Source organism: Haliaeetus albicilla, chromosome 25 (genome assembly GCF_947461875.1).
Source record: "Haliaeetus albicilla chromosome 25, bHalAlb1.1, whole genome shotgun sequence".
NCBI lineage: Eukaryota > Metazoa > Chordata > Aves > Accipitriformes > Accipitridae > Haliaeetus > Haliaeetus albicilla.
Window position 1 is genome coordinate 2,330,218 of NC_091507.1, and position 19,145 is coordinate 2,349,362.

Consider the following 19,145-nt stretch of genomic DNA (forward strand, 5'->3'; position numbering starts at 1 on the left):
CTGCGTCAGCTCTTTCCTCGGGGCGATAGTGAGGAGACAGCAAAAAGCACATTAGGGGCAGAACTGGGCCATGGCATAAGCGGCAGAGGAATAAGGAAACAAAGGATGCAATTTCATAGGAAACCAACTTTCCTGAATTGTTTCATGAGCTGCAGAACTAATCCTGAACTTCAGGCATTGCTACTGGATGGAGCGCTCCCCCTCAGAAGAGACTTTCCTGTAAATCGGGTGTAGGTGTTAAAAAATTAAGGATGCCAGCAACGTCAATAGTTATTTGCATGCTTGGGAATATATTTGCTATTTTTTTTACTTTTATATCTCTACGCCAGTGAATTTAAGCTTTGTTGATAATAGTGAGCACATTACGATTATTTGGCCAGAAATGTGGTCTGCATTACACAACACTCTGCAGTGCTATGAATAGAAGTTACGCAGGCTGAGGCATTCAAGACATTTCTCTGTCATATGTATCTGCCATAACACAAATGGAATAAAATACTCCACCAGCTCTGACAGTCAGCCATCTCTGGTAACTAATGTATTTTGTGATGGCTTTTACTATCCCTACCATGTTATGAATTATTATCCTGCCTGTTGCCTTAAACAATTAGTAACACAAATTCCAATATCCTGCCCCATCATACTGACAACCCACCAATTATATATCCAAATGTATAGACTCACAAGATAGGCTATCATCTCTTGGAGGAAGCAATTATAGGACAATGCGTGTCAGCTGGAAGATTAAGGGCCCCGTGCTAGTTCAAAGAGTTGAGTTTCAATTCTCACGATCTGTCATGTCAGTGACTTTGGGATTAATGGCCACCTGAGAGCAAGATGATTTGCGTAGAAACGTTAATGATGGTACAGTACAGTGCGTAGGGGTCAGGTGTGAATGACTGGTGATCAGTATTCATGGAGCTCATGGGAAGACCATCGGGCATCTGGGAATGGGCTAAAAAGAAAGCATGTGAAAAGTGTTTCCTTGTAATTTTAGACAATTTACAGGCCTCTAAATAGATTTCCTTTATGCTTGCATTTTTCAAAGAAAAATTCTTTTAAGAAGCCTTGCGATGATATGAAATTACACTTTTACTTGTGGAGGCTTTGGCTGATTCAGAGATCATTAATAACTTTTTTAGTCATTAAAGGAAATGCACACTTGATAACATATGAAAACAAGATGAGCCATGTTTCCTGCCACAGAGAAAGGGTTCTTGGCAGGTTTTATCTAACACATCATATTACATATGTATATTTTTATATATATATATGTAACATCATATGAATAGAAATATAAATATATAAACTAGATATAAAACATAGCATATAATATATAATATGAAGATAATATATATTATTATAAGCTTATATATTTTTATATATATTTATATGTATTTTATAGCATCAGACTCCTTGCTGCAGAGGCATTTTGTTTAGCATTTGAAATCATCCTGAATTTGTTGTGTCTGAATGGTTAACAGAACAGTTGCAAGGAGGTAGCCAGAGCTGGTGTATTATGTGCCATAAGCTAAAACTGTGAAAGGTGCAGTAGTGTGTAAAACAGTGGGGAAAAACTTACCATGAGCATAGATAAGGGAAACTAGGCTGAAACTGATGGATTTATTTGTTCTATGTAATAGTTCCTCAGCTGAGGTAAATTTGCATCACTCCATTACCATTAGAGAAACCGTACCAATTTCTCTACTGAGGATATTGCAGAACACAGGAGTGTGCGCCTGTATGGTTGTGAACTGGTGTCGTGGTTTAACCCCAGCCAGCAACTCAGCACCACGCTGCTGCTCACTCAGTTCCCCCCCACCCAGTGGGATGGGGGAGAAACTTGGGAAAAGAAGTAAAACTTGTGGGTTGAGATAAGAATGTTTTAATAGAACAGAAAAGAGGAAACTACTAATGATAATGATAACACTAATAAAATGACAATAGTAATAATAAAAGGACTGGAATATACAAGTGATGCACAATGCAGTTGCTCACCACCCGCCAATCGATGCCCAGTTAGTCCCCGAGCCGTGATCCCCCTGCCCCCAGTCCCCCAGTTTGTATACTGGGCATGACGTCACATGGTATGGAATACCCCTTTGGCCAGTTTGGGTCAGCTGTCCTGGCTGTGTCCCCTCCCAACTTCTTGTGCCCCTCTAACCTTTTTGCTGGCTGGGCATCAGAAGCTGAAAAATCCTTGACTTTAGACTAAACATTACTTAGCAACAACTGAAAACATCAGCATTATCAACATTGTTCTCATACCGAACTGAAAAACACAGCACTGTACCAGCTGCTAGGAAGACAATTAACTCTATCCCAGCTGAAACCAGGACAAGTGGCCATGATAAGCGTGTACTGTTTCAGGGAGAGCTACTTGGAGTGGCCCAAAGCAGGGCCAGGGAGTGAGCTAAGGGTTTGGTGGCGTGGAGAAGCAGAAGCCCATTTCTGGGCAAATTCTCTTTTATTTCAGCAATGCCACGTTCCACAGGGGAACGTTCCTCTACGTGAGGAAAACTGGATCCTGCATTCACTTTTGTCCTCAAAACTTTAAGTGATGGAAAACCTGTTTTGCATCTAATAATTAGTGGTTTGTTGTCTTCACTGAACTTTATAGTTCAAGGCTGAATTCGCTGAATTTCATCTTCTAACTACTGTGTCTCATTAGGCATTATTTTTGTTAAATCTCTTCCTCACTGTAAATGTATGTAGGCTGTAATCAAGTAATTTCTTAACCTCTTGAATAAACTTAAATAGATTGTTTCTTCAGTCTCCACCTAACAGCTGTATTTTCCTGCTTTAACCATTCTCCCCTAAGCCCTTTGCAGATTTTCAACCTCCTTTTTTGAAGCGTGGATTCCCCCAAAGGACACCGTGCTCTAGCAATGAGCTCACTGATGACATATGCAGAGAAAGTACCATCTCTTTGCCACTCAGTATTATCTCCCTGTTTCTTCATCCAAATATCTATTATGCTTTTAAATATGAGCTGTTCTGCTCAATTAGCTGCCTTGTAGAGCCCCGAGGCAGTTCCCCATTGCGGAGGGCTGATCTCCATTCTTTCTTCCCAGCTGCCCAAGCTTTTGTTTAGAAAACATGCTTTGCTTGACTAGGCATGGTGTACAGGGCAGACAAATTGCTCTGACTGCTCTTCTAACCTTCGTGATACCTGCATATTTTATCAGCAATTTTGTACTTATGTTTTAAAGATCTGTGAATCAACCAGTCCTTATTCAACTTAACATGTGCTCCAGTGATGGCTTATAGGATTGCGTTTTTCCTGTAGTTAGTATAGAATGGCACAAATGTAATATGAAATCACGTGCTGGGCACTTAACTAAGTGTGTGAAATCCTCCTACTTGCTTTTTGAATGAAACTTGCAGTCTCAGAGAACAGAACTGGATTTGTCTGACATGGCAAATTTCTTTTAAATCACAGTAGCTGCTCTTGGTCTGTAACAATTGCACAGCACAGCTGGACTTTCCATTGGCTACAAGACAGTTTAGTTTAACCCACCTTTTCCTGTGGCTCACGAATTTACTCCGAGAGTGCACAAAAAAGTTCTATAGTGAGTCATTGATCAATAAGACTATTCTTTTTTCTTTACTTTTTCTTTTCCTCTCTGAATTAGAGGGGAAAAGGAAAAACTTAGATTTCATTTGTTCAGGCGCAAATGCAAATTCCTTCTGGTGAATGAAAGAAAAAAGTGGAGGGTGTGAATAAAACAAAGGGATATTTCTAAACTTGATAGGTGCATAGAGAACACTGATAAAATCAGGAACTTTGCAGACAAAAGTATGGTTTTGGCAAAACGTAGTTTTCACTTCAAAAAGTTATTATGAAAAAAAAATGGGTGGGAGATCTTTTAAACACTAGGCCCCAAAATATCACATACATTATTATCCATCTGTAAAAGTTTGAGTGATACTTATGGGGTGTTTGGGAAAATGACTTTTTTTTTTAAATTCACAAGAAGCTAAAAAAACTTTCCATTCCTCTCAGTCTTTTTGTAATGCATAGGGTTGGCAGTTGTTGTTGTGAAGACAGAAGAAAAAGACATAGGTGGAGAATTTTCCTGTGTAGTACATCCTCTAGCTAGAATGCTCCTTGCTCTTGCTCCACACTAAGTACTACTTACAATGCAAATCTAAGTGTTGAGAACTAGCTACATGATTTAAGAGGGTGACCAGTCATAAAGAACTTGATGCAAGATGAAATTTTCCTTTTGTACGCTTAAAAGTAAGCTAGCTCTTCAAGACTTGTTCTCTATGTAAATACAAAGAAGCCTGCACAAAAAACCCCCTCAATTAAAACCTTTCTTTTTAAGTATCAGTCTCAAATAGAGGAAACCTGATTTCAATCCATGTTCTTTGGAAAGGCCATCTCTACTAAGCCATCTTCATGTGTTGCTCACTGATTAGATGCTTCTTTGTATTTGGATATATATTAAATGAAAAAAACTGATTTCCCCCCTCTTTTATAATTTACACAGATCGCAGAGCCGTTAGCCATGAAACCAGCACAAAACCTAGTAGTAAAATGCCTACAATTTATTATGCAGTTACACAGTTTAAAAGCTTAGTCCCCCATAAGTGTTTGTTTTCTTAAGAAATGCAGATGCCTTTAAATGTAGTTCATTAGCATTATTCTCCAGTCTTTTTCTTCCTCTCTGGCTCAGCAGAATTGCTGCTGCTCATTTGGAGCCAATGGCTCCCAGTGAGACTCTTAAGTGGGAAGTGCGTCATAGACCATGGTATTGAATCACAGTGCTTTTTCTAATTAAGGATCTACCAAAGCTTTTATAAGCATGATGCATTCCTGCTTACTGTCATGGCTTCCCCTTCTGTCTCCAAGAGGGAACAAGACAGATAAGGTAAATTTTTTTTTTCCCTAATTTTTGTTCAACTTAATATGCCTGCTATTACGGGAGCAAAGCAGGAGGACAGCATACTGTACAAGAGTAATCTGCCTGAAAGAGATGGCACACACACAACTCAGGGTTTCTCTGCTAGTGGAATGACTAATTGACATGATGAGAACAGAATTCACGAAGCAGGCTCCTCTTAATGCTCTCTTTAAATAATAACGCTGCTCCCAGTGCTCTAGAGTAATTGTCTCTCTGTCTGCCTTTGATAGCATCAGCTGAGAAGCATGTATTGTCTCCTAGGTTGTTAAGTGCCTAACAAGTCTGGGATTCAGAATTAAGTCAAAGGAAAAAACAAAAGATACCTTCAGAACCACTTTGCATTGTGAGTTACCTGCCTGCAACCTGAAGTGCCTTGCCTCAGCCTAGAGGTGTACAGAGACTAAAAAGAGAGGCTCCCTAAGCTCCTTCCTGCTGTAAAAACCCGTAAGGGCTTCAGAAAAACAATTGCAGTGTGGAGAAGGGCACCCACTTGTCCTTCCACAAAAAAGACTTCCCCAAGGCACACGTGCAGAGGGGAGCTGGAAGGGCTTTGTCACAAACTGCTTATTCCGAGTGTCCCAGTGTCCTGGCTGGGAGCACACAGGGATGCTGTCTCAGGAGTGTGATGACTGACATCCACAGGGCTCAGATCTGGAGTTCAGGATACCAAAGGCATCCTTCTGGTTGTGTGCCAATTGGTTACAGGGAGAAGACGTACACTTTATGTGTAAATAGCTCTTCTCTCTAAGGTTTGTGGGGTGAAATATCTGTCTGATGGCTGGCTGGTAGGAAAAGCATTTGTGGCTGTTTAAATGTGGGATGAAGCCATGGCTGGAACTGGCTTTGTTCTTTTTGGCTGGTGAAGGCAAATAAAGGGTGTCATTGGCAATTTGTCTGTAAGAAGGGCTGTTATAGCAACTAGCTTCTAACTTTCATTTCACAGTTTCTACTCATTATCTTTGATAAATGAAGGGTGCTTAGGATCAGGAGTGCCTCCTGAAATGGAAGGGCTTAACCATGACACCTGTGCATGCAAACACAGGTTGAAATCACTGGTACAGTGTTTGCTTTGTACCACCACAGTTCTACCACCTATTAAATTGCTTCACATTGGTGCTGTGCTGGGTCACGTTCCAGTGAGAACAACATGCATAATCTACCTGTGGGCTTAGGCAAGTGGAGTAAATTCACTCTCCTCCCTCACCACCTCACTTGCCTTCCCTCTGGTGCTTTGCGTGACAAGATGAAACGTGTCCTGCTGCACTGGAATAAAACAGAAAGCCACTTGCAACTTCCTTAATATGATGAGGACGATGTGGTGAAGGGGAACAACTCTCTGAGTTGATCAGATGTCTAGGAGTCTTAAAAAACATTGCTCAGCTTGTGCTGAAAAGATCCACAAAACTGAAAAATAGTAACAACCCCCAAACACATCCATCACCACTCCAAATTTTCCTCTGATTAAACTGCTTGGAATTCTACTTGGCAATGATAAAGAATGGCATTTGAGAAAGGTCACGAGAAACATTTTCAAGTTCACTCGTCTGGAATAGATATGTATTTGGATTGCTCAGTTGTAGTGTATTGATCACCACAAAGATTTCAAGAGCTCTGCATTTCTGGTAAGGAGGATGACTGTAGGTAGTAGACTCAAACCTGTCTCCCCCTTGCTACGCGCTTACAGCAGGGCCACAAAGGGAATTTCCCTCATGGTAAGGTGGGTGCATCTTGTGGGCTACTCCAACAGTCATCCCCTATGAGGGAACTCAATGAAACTGACCCTTCCATGCAAGTGGGGCAGCTTCTTGCCTTTATCCATGGGATAAGAGCGTGCACGTTGCCTCAGAATAGCCAGTGCTTTTGGTCACCGTCCCAGCTTGCCCCATGGTAACCGTTCTTGCCTGTATGGTATGTTGTGACCCTGCAATAAGTTCCTGTTTTAAACTGAGGCAGCTGATCTTCCTGAGCTCACAAGCCACATACCAAAATCTTCAGTTGTCAAACAGCTACAAGGCGTGCGCCCCATGGTCGAGGATGCCAAGCGGAGGGAGAGCTCCAGGAGCGATTCACGGGGAAGGATGAGCCAATGGCTCCCCCAGGATCCCATGGCTCTGTGAGGGATGGGACTGTGCCGGGGTGACAGCTGAATGCAGAGCAACTTAGAGATATTAGCAATGACTCACCCTACTCGCTCCATCAGGATTGAATTAACCGGCAGCCCCTGTTGCCAGTACGGTGGCTGTGGTCATGGAGTGGCAACTGGCCAGAAAGCTCCGTTGAGCACCGCTCCTTCTAATACCTGCCTAGGGCTGAAGAACCTCTGCTTGGCAACACCTGTAGACTAAAGGGTGCTCCTCCTGCTTTTTAAAACGCAACCAAAATGAACAAACAAGCTCAATCTATTTGCTCTCCAGCCACCACAAACTCATTTTAACAGTCCAGCTCTATCCAGCTTGTTGATACTCTCCCTTTGATGTACAAAGAATAAATCCCAGCTTCCTAGCAGAGGCCTGAGCACTAAGGCTTCTGTACGTGGCAAGCTGTTTTGCAGAAATGGTGATGCACTTGAGCTACTGAAGTTATTACGTGGCTATCAGACTAACTGGTTGCAGACAAATCTGTGGAAAATTCTCTGGTTTGTATTTTCTCTCTTCAGTGTTAATGCTGCAGCACTGGAGCCTGAGAATGGAGAATGGAGCAGCCGAGCTGCAGGACTGCAACCCGAGATAATTCACACAGTGTTTTAAGTCTCCTTGCTCAGCATTAATAGAATTCCTGCCAAACTCAATTACTCCCACCCAAAGCTGAATTAACTTGCCTCTGTAGCGGTAACTTTTTTGCTCTGTCTCAATACAAACTGAGGGCAAATGATTTTATCAAGTAATCCTCTATACTTATCTGCCTCCAGAGTTTCACTATGGGCCATCTATAGGTAGGTACTTAAGTACACATTTCAAACCACTGGCCCAACAAATACCTCTGTTTTTTGATTAGATACCTATTATCATTGGCCATCTAGGTATTAAATGCTATGGAGTGTATCCATCATTTTAAAAAGTTTAAACACCTCTGGGAAAAAAGGGAACAAAGGCTGTCACGTGCTGTGGATCCATTTTGGGTCTCAGTCTCCTGATCTTCCTCCAAGTAGAAAACTGCCTCATTGAGGTGGACGGATTTATGTGAAGAACATTCTGTAGAAATTGGGGTCCAAATTAAAACACTGGCTTTAATCAGTGTAGCAGATAGTGGGCAGCGAAGTAGGAACTCGTTAGCCAAGTCTCCATGTTTGAACTGTAGGACAGGGCTAAAATTGCCAAAAACCGTGCCACTTTGTACACACGGCTGCATTGCACATGCAGCTCACCTTGCCCACAGGGGCTGTGCTGACAGCAAATTCCCAGTTTTACACTTGTTGGCAGGCAAGCTTAGTGTACACAGGAGAACAGCACAGAGAAACAATCTTATTCCTTGCATCATACTTGAACTGGCAAGTCCTCATGCACATAATTCCCCCCACCTGCACAGAGCAAAGAGTAAATGGAAATTATGTCTTATTGGATCAAATGTTGTCTTCTTACTCCTTTACATTGTTTTTATTGGTAATAAGCAAAAGGAACTTGTCCTTTAAAATGACAAACTTTCTTTTACTTTACTCATATTGTCAGAAGTAATTTTTTAGGCCTTGTTTACCCTTTGCTAGAAGCTATAGATGACTTTGCGGGACATTTCTGAGAGCAAGAAGAGAGACTGTCCTGTGTAAATAATCACCGAGGTGTGGCTAGCATGGAACGAACGAAGAAACATGTTTAAAGTAACAGTGCGTGAAAATCTGGTAGCTCTATTTTTTCACTTTGTCATCTTCTCATCATCATCTCTTTCACTTTATCCTTCAATATGAGAGGAAAGGTAAAAGATGGGTCCCTTCTCTTTGTAACATCTGTCTCATTAAGACATCTCCTGTTCAGTGCAGGTAGGGTTTAACCTTGAGATATTTTCTCTTCAGTAAGAAGAGACATGCGAGTCTTTGACTGGAGAAGAGGAAATTCTGCTCTAAGGCAACAGGGGTGTGTAATAACCCTTAAACCTTCCTGAAGTTCATATCCTAATTTTACTATTCCAGTTAATTTTTGTGGAGAGCTTTATAGCCTGGGAGACCAGAAGAGATCACTATCTTTCTCATCTCATGCCTTACATAGCACACAGTGTTAGAAAAGTTGTCTTGTTGCCCAGCACTGAGCACATGGTTATGACCGAGCCAGTAAATTGTGTTTCCGAATTCAGAGCAGAGCCTGGTGAAGCTGTGATACTCTGGCACAAATCACACCTCTTCTTTAGGCTCCTTTTGGAACAAGAGTCTTGGTTAGCCTCTTCTTCTCTGAAAATGTTTGTACATCGAGGCTTAAAATGCTTAATGGTGTTATTAAAAAAAAACTTTTAAATTGAGTCATATGGGCGGGAAATGGAATAATTACATAATATCAACAATAGCACTAGAATAAGGCAAAATAAGACGTCCAGGCTTGTATGCTCTAAGGTTAAATATGCAATATTAGTAAATTAATTTTACATATGTTTGTTGCTGCACAATCCAGGGAATGGTGACAAATGGAACATAGTCAGTCCAGCGAGAAATACCGAGAGAAATACCAAGGGGAGCCAGGAAAGTGCTGTCAGGCAGCAATGACATCAGCCTGCAACCCTTGCCAGCCCCTCTCCACCACGTCCACAGTTCCAGATCGCCGCTCTGCAAAGGGCCACCACTCCCTTCCCGTTAAATCACTGTGCACAAGACCAACTCTAAAAGTTGTCTTTTTTTTTCCCCCAGTTTACTGACTACCTGACATCTAATGTTGAATATGCAATTAATTTGTTTATCTGAACAAAATATTCAGCATTTCAGATGGATTCCCTTCTTGCCCTACTCTGGTACTCCCTTGAATTTTGCTTGTTTTCTCCAGAGCTTGTTAAAAGGTTGAAGGCTCCCATTTTGGTGACTAGATTGTCCCCACCATAGTTTGGTTTGTTACCTCATGCCTTTGGGCTGCAGCCACTCCCGCAACTGTTTCTTCAGGCTGCTTTTGAGAGTGTATATAATATCTGAATTGCTTAGTAAAGAATCTGTCACTGTGGGGGTCAGACAGATGAGGAAGCTGGTGGCTAACTAACGGTTTTTGCTTGCTTGGCTTGTTCATTTCATAAATAGTAGAAAATGTTCTTCAGTCAATGACTGATTTATTTTCAAAGTTTAAAAATGTTAGAAAATACTGTGTGGGAAGTGGAATTTAATCTTCCCAAAGGAGACACTGGCCTTCAGTTTTCAGATATTACTTTAAATATGCCTAAAAATCACCAATGGTTAAACAGATCTGCTTCCAAGAATGTTTTGATGGCTTACAAAGGTCAAACTAAAGGTTAGTTTAACTATTTTAAGTTGCATAACCTTCAAAAGACAGTGACAGCTGAAATAACTCAGTAATTTTATGTAGCAATCAATATAATGGCTGGAAAAGCATGAGAAGGGATATATAATTTTCAGAACTCACCGTAAAAAACAGAAGTAATGTTTTTATTGAAAGAGATGTGTTTTTACCTCAGGATAGATAATGTGCTTTTCTATAGCATTGGAAAAAACTCAGTGAAGACAAAGTACTTCAATTTTAACATGAGGCAAACTCAGCAAAACCAATTCTGTTGTCCTCATTGACAGTTATTGAATTATCTTGAAGTACAACTAGAGCTTCCTTCTGTTTTTATGTTGGAATAGCTCACACAAATTAGCATTACCGCTTGTTAGCATTATTCTAGGTAAGCAATGTGAAAAATAAATTCTTTCAGTTATTCTTGTATTCTGTTTCAGCGGGAGTTAAAATCACAGACACTCTATTAGAAGTTGTTTTTTCATTCTTTGTATCTACCAAGCAGCATCTTGCCACATAAGCACTCTCATAATTTTGAGGTGAACATGTTCAAGCCTGAGTCTTGACAAAGGTAGGAATTTCAAGTCTCTGTTTAAAAAAAAAAGGAAGAAAAAGTAGAGTCAAATATATTGTTGACTGAAAGATGATCTTATAACTGCAGCTGTGTTTTTGGATTTGGAAACCTTGTGGTCCCTCCTATTTCTTCTGCAGTTGTCCTGAGAGATCTTTCACCTGTTTGATTCTGCGCTCCTTTAACCCCTGCTATTGCCTTAGTCTGCAGATAGCTCCATTCTTAGTCTTTTTCTCAGATCTCTTACCACTTAAAGTCTCTGCCTTTTAAGAACGAGGATATTGTATTTATTTGTGTCTGACATTACAATAACAGGTGCCATAAAAGTAGACACAATTTTCTGTAGGAATTGCATGTGAACATTTGAGTGCACAATTCATCTCCTTTGTAGTTTTGATCAACACCCTAGAAAAATAATGCCAGAAAAACATTAAGACTAGAACATTGAAAAAGTATGAAAAAGAATTAATTAATAAAAATAAGAGCTAGTGCAAATATAAGCTTCTGAGTACATTGAAATGGAATCTAACATGGCCCACATCTTAGTCTTCCCATGTCTTCCAAAAATAGCTTTGAACACATGTATCAAAAATCACATTAAACTGTATAAGCATGTTTGAAAGAAAGATGTGCGATAGTTAATTTTTTTTTATTTGGACAATCCGAAGGCTTGTTTTTTATCTTTTAATTCCAAATTTAAAACTTGAATAAACTTAATTAATTAATTGACTGATACAGAAAACTTAATTTACTTTCTCTAGAGACTGGGCAGCTTTACCTTTTATTTTAAACCACTGAGCTTATTTGTAACAAAAAATTATTTTCCCCTTTTTAAAGAGACTAAATATTTGCTGAATAAGCATTAATTTTTTACTAACTGCAGTTGATTTGAATCAGTATTTGGGGGAAGTATTTTTTAAATTATTTTTCAAATTATATCCAGCTCTAGTTTGGATATGCCAGCCTTTGGTATCTTATATATTAGCCTAACCAGTTAATCATTCCTGGAAGTTTGCCATTGTTAAAAATTAATTTAGTATTGATTCATCCATATTTTTTTAAAATGTATATTTAAATTATATACTACTTTCTTTAGTCATTGACTGGAGAAATTAATGGCTTGCATGAGGTTTGTCCTTCATAAATATCATTAAAAATTCCTCCCTTCAAATGGAAATCGAGCTTCATAGAGCTTGTTCTGTTGTGACACAATTACAGCTGTTTTCCTGTTCCAGCTCCAGGGGAATGGATATCCATTAAAGAGTCATTAGATAAAAACGCACAATCAACTCCTCAGCGGGAACAAGAACCCGCTCACCAAACCATGGGAATACTCTAGGCGACAGGCTAAATGCAGATACTTTTTTACTCACTCGCTTTCCCTGACTTTATCAATCTATCACTCTTTCCTGCACGCTGATGTAGCTTCAGTGCACTGACGTCAGTACAGCAGAGTGTTAGGTAAACCCAGTCATATACTGGATTGGGCTGCCTTCAGATAGATCTGCATTAATAAATTAAATGGGCGCTGAAGTCAACTGGCCCACAGAATAGCCCACATCTATGGTAGCGAGATTTTTTCACCCGGCAGCTGGGTGACTCCATGCACGCTGCCTATGGGGAGAGGTCCCTCGGACCCTCCAGCTCCCAAACCGTGCTCAGGAATTGCTTGGGAGAAGGCTGGTTGATGTGGGTATGTCTCATGCCAGGGGCCATACTCAGAGTTTATTAGTCTAGACAAACCCATCCCAGTGGCCAGAAATGTTCCCACGCACTGTTTCATTTACTAATGAAAACCTTGGAAGCGTCCCCATACTTGGAGTGAGGGTGACAGCTTGCAGGTCCCAAGGTGCTGAGGTGCCCTGCAGAGTCAATGGCTTTTGGGTAGGCATGGCTGCAAAAATGCCTATCATTATGGACTTCCAATTAAAGATGGACTTTGGGAGATTATTTTTTTTGGGTACGGATTTCTTTCTTGGATGCAAATATCTAACTGCTACCCTGGGAGTCCTTGGCTTCAGTGCTGTTCCAAGAAAGTTTCACAGTGATAGTAGTGCAAAGCACTTCAGAACACCTGAAGAGGAGCGGCTAAGCTTACAGACGGGGCCACGGCTTACTCCTTATACTGCTGTACCCACTACCGTGGGGTTTATGTGAGTGGGAGCACTTGGCCAAACATGGCATAGTGTCACAGAGGAGAACACCCTGCCTGAACACTGTAAACCAGCTACTAAACTACCTAAAATTTTTTCCATTTTTGCAGATCCCTTCTTTGTCTTCTGAGAGGCGGGCTCATCCCTCATCTCACTGGGAGGCTAGTGCAGGTCTGAGAGCCTCCCATGATGTAGCAAGTCACTGGAATACAGGAAATTTGCTGGTCAGTCTGTGAGGTAAGCCTTTATAACATCTGATGAATCCAGTTGGAGACATTCTGAATCATGGAGCTGCTGTTAGCAAAACACTGTTTACTTACGTTTTTCTAATATTCTGCTGGGGGTGGTGGTGCAGTCTTCAGAAACCTGACTTTTTCAGTGAACTAATATAGTTCAGAAATGAATCTTGGAAGGTGTAACTCACAAAAACCCAATACAACTTCTGCTACAGCTGTTTCCTCTTGACTGAGAGCCTGTTTTACTCCACAGACATCTTTTTAGGTGACTGACCTGCAGGTAGACTTAAGGTAGGTCTTTAGGTTACCATCTTCAGCTTTCTTTGTGTTTCCACATTTCCTCTGATTTCTCTGTAAGTAGCTCAAGCTACTCACACAATCTCAGGCTGATAGTCTAGAAGTGTGCAAGAGCTAGATCTGTATTTCTAATTAGATGATTTGTATTTCTCTGCAGAGAAAGCTGAGCTCTTCAATGCAGGGAGTTATCCATTAGTGTTTATTACTGTTGGATCTCCTTTGGAGCTTTCTGTTGTGTAAGCTGAAATTTCAAGATAGCAAGACGCCATGTTTTATTTTCAGATAAAATCAGAAACAGAAAGAAGGAAATGTTTAAAAGCTTTCACTGCTAATGAAGTTAAATGAAGTTACATATGCTGGGTTTATTTTATGTAAAGAGCAATGTGGGGGAGGGGGGAAAGAAAACAACTTATACAAGAAATCTCTTTGCTTAATCTCTCTATATGTTTCTAAATATTTGTTCCCACTTCTCACTCACTTTGCCTTCCCAAAATGGAATGACTTTTTGTAATTGTTTTGGAAGCAAAACAGCAAAAGTTAAAGCCTTTTAACCTTGATTCTGCATCAGTTTACAATGCAGGGAATCTAGTCACGGCTCTTCTCTGGGTTCTTACAGTAGTGAGTTCTTACAGTTCTTCAGCTAGTGAGTGTAGGTGATTTCCAGAGTTCGTGAGAGTTCATAATGTAAAAGTCCCAGCTGCAACACAGCTCTGGATCCTATCCCTGGTTTCAAGACAATCTGAGACCCTAGAAATGAACACTGACTTTTGTCCTATTAAAAGTCCAAGGCATTTATCCCCTCACAACATAGTCTTCAAAGTAAACTTGACCCTGGCTATGGAATTCTCTCATGCATTGAGATACCAGCTTTTTGTATCCAATGGACATGGCAGGTTTCTGACTGATGTTTGGTTTAGACATATACACAAAGTGCCTGATGCACCCGCTGAGCCTAAACAAAGAAGCCTGGGGAAGGTCTCACCATACCTATTGTCTTACACTGACATCGGCCTTTCCATTACAAAGCCCTTCAAGACCAAAAGTAATCAATAATGATGAATGTGGTTTGTTCCCTGTGTGCATCTGAGACAGATGGAGAGTCACTGTGGACAACAATAGCCAGCAGGCAAGGGCCCTGACATGGTTGTTTAAAAAAACCCTGAAAAACTTACATAAAAGTACAAAGTTTGGTGGTTTTTTTTTCCATATTTGCCTGCTTGATGACAGATTCCTTCAGCGAGCAGTAACTGCATTGCCTGCTTGCATGAGGATCAGTGCTGTCGCTGAGCAGCATCCATCTCTCAGAGAAATGGCAGGCAGTTTTTCCGCATGATTCTCTCTCTGCATCTCCCTTCCTCTCCAGACTCTCATTTCCCTACCTCTCTTTACCCCTTTCTCCACCTCTCTCCTCTCTTGCTTATGCTGTCTGCTTCCCAGCAAGCTTGTTTACAGAGGCATCGTATAGCTGAAAATAAACACCTCAGTTAGTTGATCTTGGAAAGAAACTGGTTATGGTCTATGCTGCATTTTAAACCTCCTTATATACAGCTGTGTTCAGCTAGGGTCAGATGGGGGAAGCAGTCCCACAGTGGCATGACCTCAAAGAGACTGCAGGTATCACCGCGATGAGCATGGATGTAAGGAAGCAGCCTCGCCAAGGGGCCAGGAGGTTGGCTTCGTGTTGTGAGCAGACACTGCATATACCTTATCCCATCCCTGCCTGCTCACATTTGTTCCACCCACAGCACATCTCCCCTTTGGCAGAGGTATATACCAGTCCTCTGATAAATGCAAAAAGAAGGGAAATCAAAGCAGACTGGAAATGAGCAGAACTCGATTATTTTTCCAGTATTGGTTTTGGTTTTCGGTTGCCTTAGAGTTCTCTTGTGATGCCAGTAGAGGTACAGCCGGGTAGTTGGGAGGGATGATGATGAGTCATTAGTGATACCTATAAAAGCATTTACAGTAGCACTCACCTAGGAAAATTATTTTAGTAAAGCTAGGAGCAATGAGAGAACAAAACAGGTATACAAACAGGAACCTCTGAAGTTGGATTTGGCCCTCAGTTTCAATGGGATGAGAGAGAAACTGTCCTGTTTAATAGTTAATAACAGAAAGCCCAATGTAAGTGTGTTAACAGGTTTTTATTACAACATATTAGTAATTAGAAACTGCATAATAATATTTTACATGGAGTTCAACAGATTGTGCAGTAGTGGATATAAATAGGGGAACATTACATGAAGGTCACAAGATCTTTTAGTGGTTTAATTAGCATATAATGGGACTACTTGATCTTAATGTGTGGCTAACTTTGTTTCTGAACATATGATCTCCTCCCCATAATAGGCAATCCTAGCTGCGTGAACTGCTCCACTGATCACCTAAAAGGATATGTAGTAATGCTGGCACGCTTTGCTTTTCTAGACAAAGGCACATGCTGTCAGTCACCTGCAACACCTTGGCTAAATTATTGACCAATGTTATTGTCTTTGTGCATCCGGGTGCGGGGGGGACACGGGACACAACACATTGGAGACAAAGCTTGTGACATCCAGTGAATGCTTCTTAGTTCCCAGGTTCTAATTTATATGGACCCCATCCATGAGTGTTTCCAACCTTTCCCTTCCCCTGTTTTCTCAGTCTCACAGCTCCAGAAGAGCAGGCGTGCTCTGTCCACTTCAAGCCCCATTTCTCCCACAGCAGTGGAAAGGAAAGCAGAGGGCTGGCATTTTGATAGTTTATTCCAGTCTTCCCGCATGGAGGAGGTGGGGGAATCAAAGGCTTCTGGAGTCAGTGTGGTTGTACTCTTGCAAATGAGGGCACCATTTAGCTTTGGATCAGGCTAATTCCTCCCTGTGGATGGCCTTTGGAAGAAAACAAAAAAGCACACCCAAAGACAGATTGTTTCCTTTACATTACTAACAAAAGTGTTTATTCTAGTAAAAAGCTGGAGAGGAGCAATTAGAGACTTCAGGGAATACGTTAAGTGAAAATGTGTTTTTGGTTATCCTGCAGTACAGATAATTTACTAAATTGCCGTATTTAACTTTTGTGGTCACCAGTGACAGAGTGACCCTGTTGTGGTAATGCTCCTCTGCCATGCTCTGAAAAATCCGATAACCCTTGCAGCTGCCCTGGCACAATGCTCGTTGCTGCCTGCCCGAGCCCCAGAAATGTGCTGTGTGCCTTGGAGAGGGGACTTCCATGGAAAGTCCCCTGTTGCTTGCTGCTGCTGGGCTGTATCTACTGCCCTGGCTACAAGGACAGCAAACATCTCATGTCTTGCTCTGTGAAAGGAAAGGGATGGCAAGAGGAAAGTGACCCTAAAGTCCTTCCTGTGGCTTATTTGCAGCAATTCTATATCTACAGTGTGCCTAAAAAAAGCCTTCATCCAAATCTGTTTGGCAAGCTACAGTTATCAGCTCCAGCCCAAAAACTTTTACGTATCTAATCTCTACTGATTGGAAAAGATGAAGTAAGTAGGAAAGAACAGGATGGACAGATGAAAATGAGTCAATGCAAGCTCTTAAAAAAATAGCTTTTTCTTCATTATTTTTGTTTTATCCTAAAGCTATGCCTGGTGTCCAAGCACAGATGTAAGTGTGTGCATCCTCTGCCTTCCATCTTCTACTGCCAAGTTAAGCATTTGCCCTGAACCCTTGCATCTGGAAGGGATGCCCAGGCACCGGGGTGGGCACCAAACGACCCCAACAGCTTCCAGCAACCTCACTGCATGGCTGGTTGTTATTCTTTCTTGCTCGAGGGTTGGTTTGCTGGAGTTATGAGACATTGTGAGCGTACTGTAGCTTTGCCATTTGTGTGTGTGAGTGCACACACGTGCGCACTACAGCATGTAACGGCGGTGAGGCTGGGGGATGTTACTGTACTGTTGCAGCAGCCAGCCTCTCCTAGACACATCCCTGCTGCATCTGTCCATCTAGCTCAAACCATCTGCTGCTCTGAAGCCACTGATGTCTTTCCTTCAAGGACATTCAACAGTATTTCCTAACAGAAATGAAGGAAACCTTGAGAAACTATTACCCTTTCCCTATTTCAGTCTGGTATGTACTCTAGTGTGGCCCCAGCTGTTTTCATTCTTGTCCACTATATTTAACCAGATTTTTTTAAAAAAATCTGTGCTTCTCCTAATCTCTACTATCATTTAAAGTTTCCTCTCATCCCTTAAAGACTTGTACAGAGTTCTAAGACAGAAGACAACAGCTTACAAAGATGAACCCTAAAAAAACCCCCAGTGATAATCAGGTAAGAATACCACATTCTCCCTTAGAACCTTCCCCATTCTTTTTTTTTTTTTTGCCTGACCTCTATCCAAATCTCGGAAATTGTATGTTTTGAAGGTCAGCAGACTTGTATATACTGAACTAGCTGATTTTGGCTAAAGCAGCAGGCTGAATTCCAGCATCGTAACCTGCCTTTGGGTCTCCCTTCCTGCCGGTAGTCTGAGATCTACAGCTCAGCCTTCTGCAGCACGGATGGAGAGAGAGGCAATAATTTATACGGAAAGGTAATTGGTCCCTCTTGCAGATCACTGGTTTCATGCTTCTGATAAGACATCCATCATCAACCAGTTGTCAGTTTACATCTTCAGATGGTTTTAATGCAATATGTATCTCCCTCCTCTGCCAAAAATATTGCAGTGACCTTCTCTAGAGGTGGCTACAGCCTGGGCATCATTAGCAAGATCCATACCTGAAAGGAAAGTCTGTAGGTTTTGACCAAGCAGAGGTGAGAAAACACTGGTTTGGCTGAAGCTGCCACTAAAAGCATCTGTTGCTATAAAAAGCAATAAAAAGCTGGAAACCATGAACAGGCAGCAGATGCACAGTCTTGGTTGGCTGGTCAGTGCAAACCCTGCCAGTTTGAAGCTCTTTTCCAAGCCTGTCGAAGTGGCTCTCTCTTGTGTGGGCTGAGCTTTGGATTCCTCCTGCTCTTTCAGTCTAATCCTATAAAGGGGCACCGTGTCAGCCCCATGAGACGCACTGAACTCAGGGACTGGCCATACCAGGTGTTATTCCTACAAAAGATGGGGTCCTCTCAGCAGTTGCATGAATGTGTTGTATTTTGTCCTGTATTATGTGCCAGAGACCAGGCAGATCTAGGCTGCATACAAAAAGGTGTGGCCATGCCATCTTTGTGTACTTTCCCTGTGCCTGACTAATGGTCATTAAGTCCAAACAATTTCTGTGGCATCATTCAGTCAAACTTCTTTACTTAATTAAACCACAAATGGTCAATGTATTGACTTCCAATGGTAGATGCAGCAGTCCAAACTGAAGAGGTGGAACCTATTCTTCCTTAGAAATTTGGATCCCTGAAAAATCAGCGGTGGCAAGAAGAAAAAAATCTGAAATTAAACTTCTTGATCACTTCTTCCCAGCTGGCTCACTGTTCACAGGATGAAAGGGCGACAAACGTACCACTGGACTAAGCATCCCTGGGATTGTTTTTGGCAGCTGGTGGGGGATGAGCCACCTCCACCCACAGTATTACCCTCTCTCTCCCCACAGTGCAGAGTGGCTGCAGGCAAACAGCCTGCT

The 19,145-nt window shown here is 41.5% G+C and overlaps 1 long non-coding RNA gene across 1 annotated transcript in view; it reads left to right on the forward strand.

Moving 5' to 3' along the window:
* LOC138681945 (uncharacterized) overlaps positions 1–19,145 on the forward strand; it is a 180,627-nt gene that overhangs the window by 58,134 nt on the left and 103,348 nt on the right. Inside the window, exons 2-3 of the long non-coding RNA XR_011322177.1 lie at positions 13,162–13,288; positions 13,541–13,578. This is a non-coding gene — a long non-coding RNA (uncharacterized lncRNA). The remainder of the gene's footprint in view (positions 1–13,161; positions 13,289–13,540; positions 13,579–19,145) is intronic.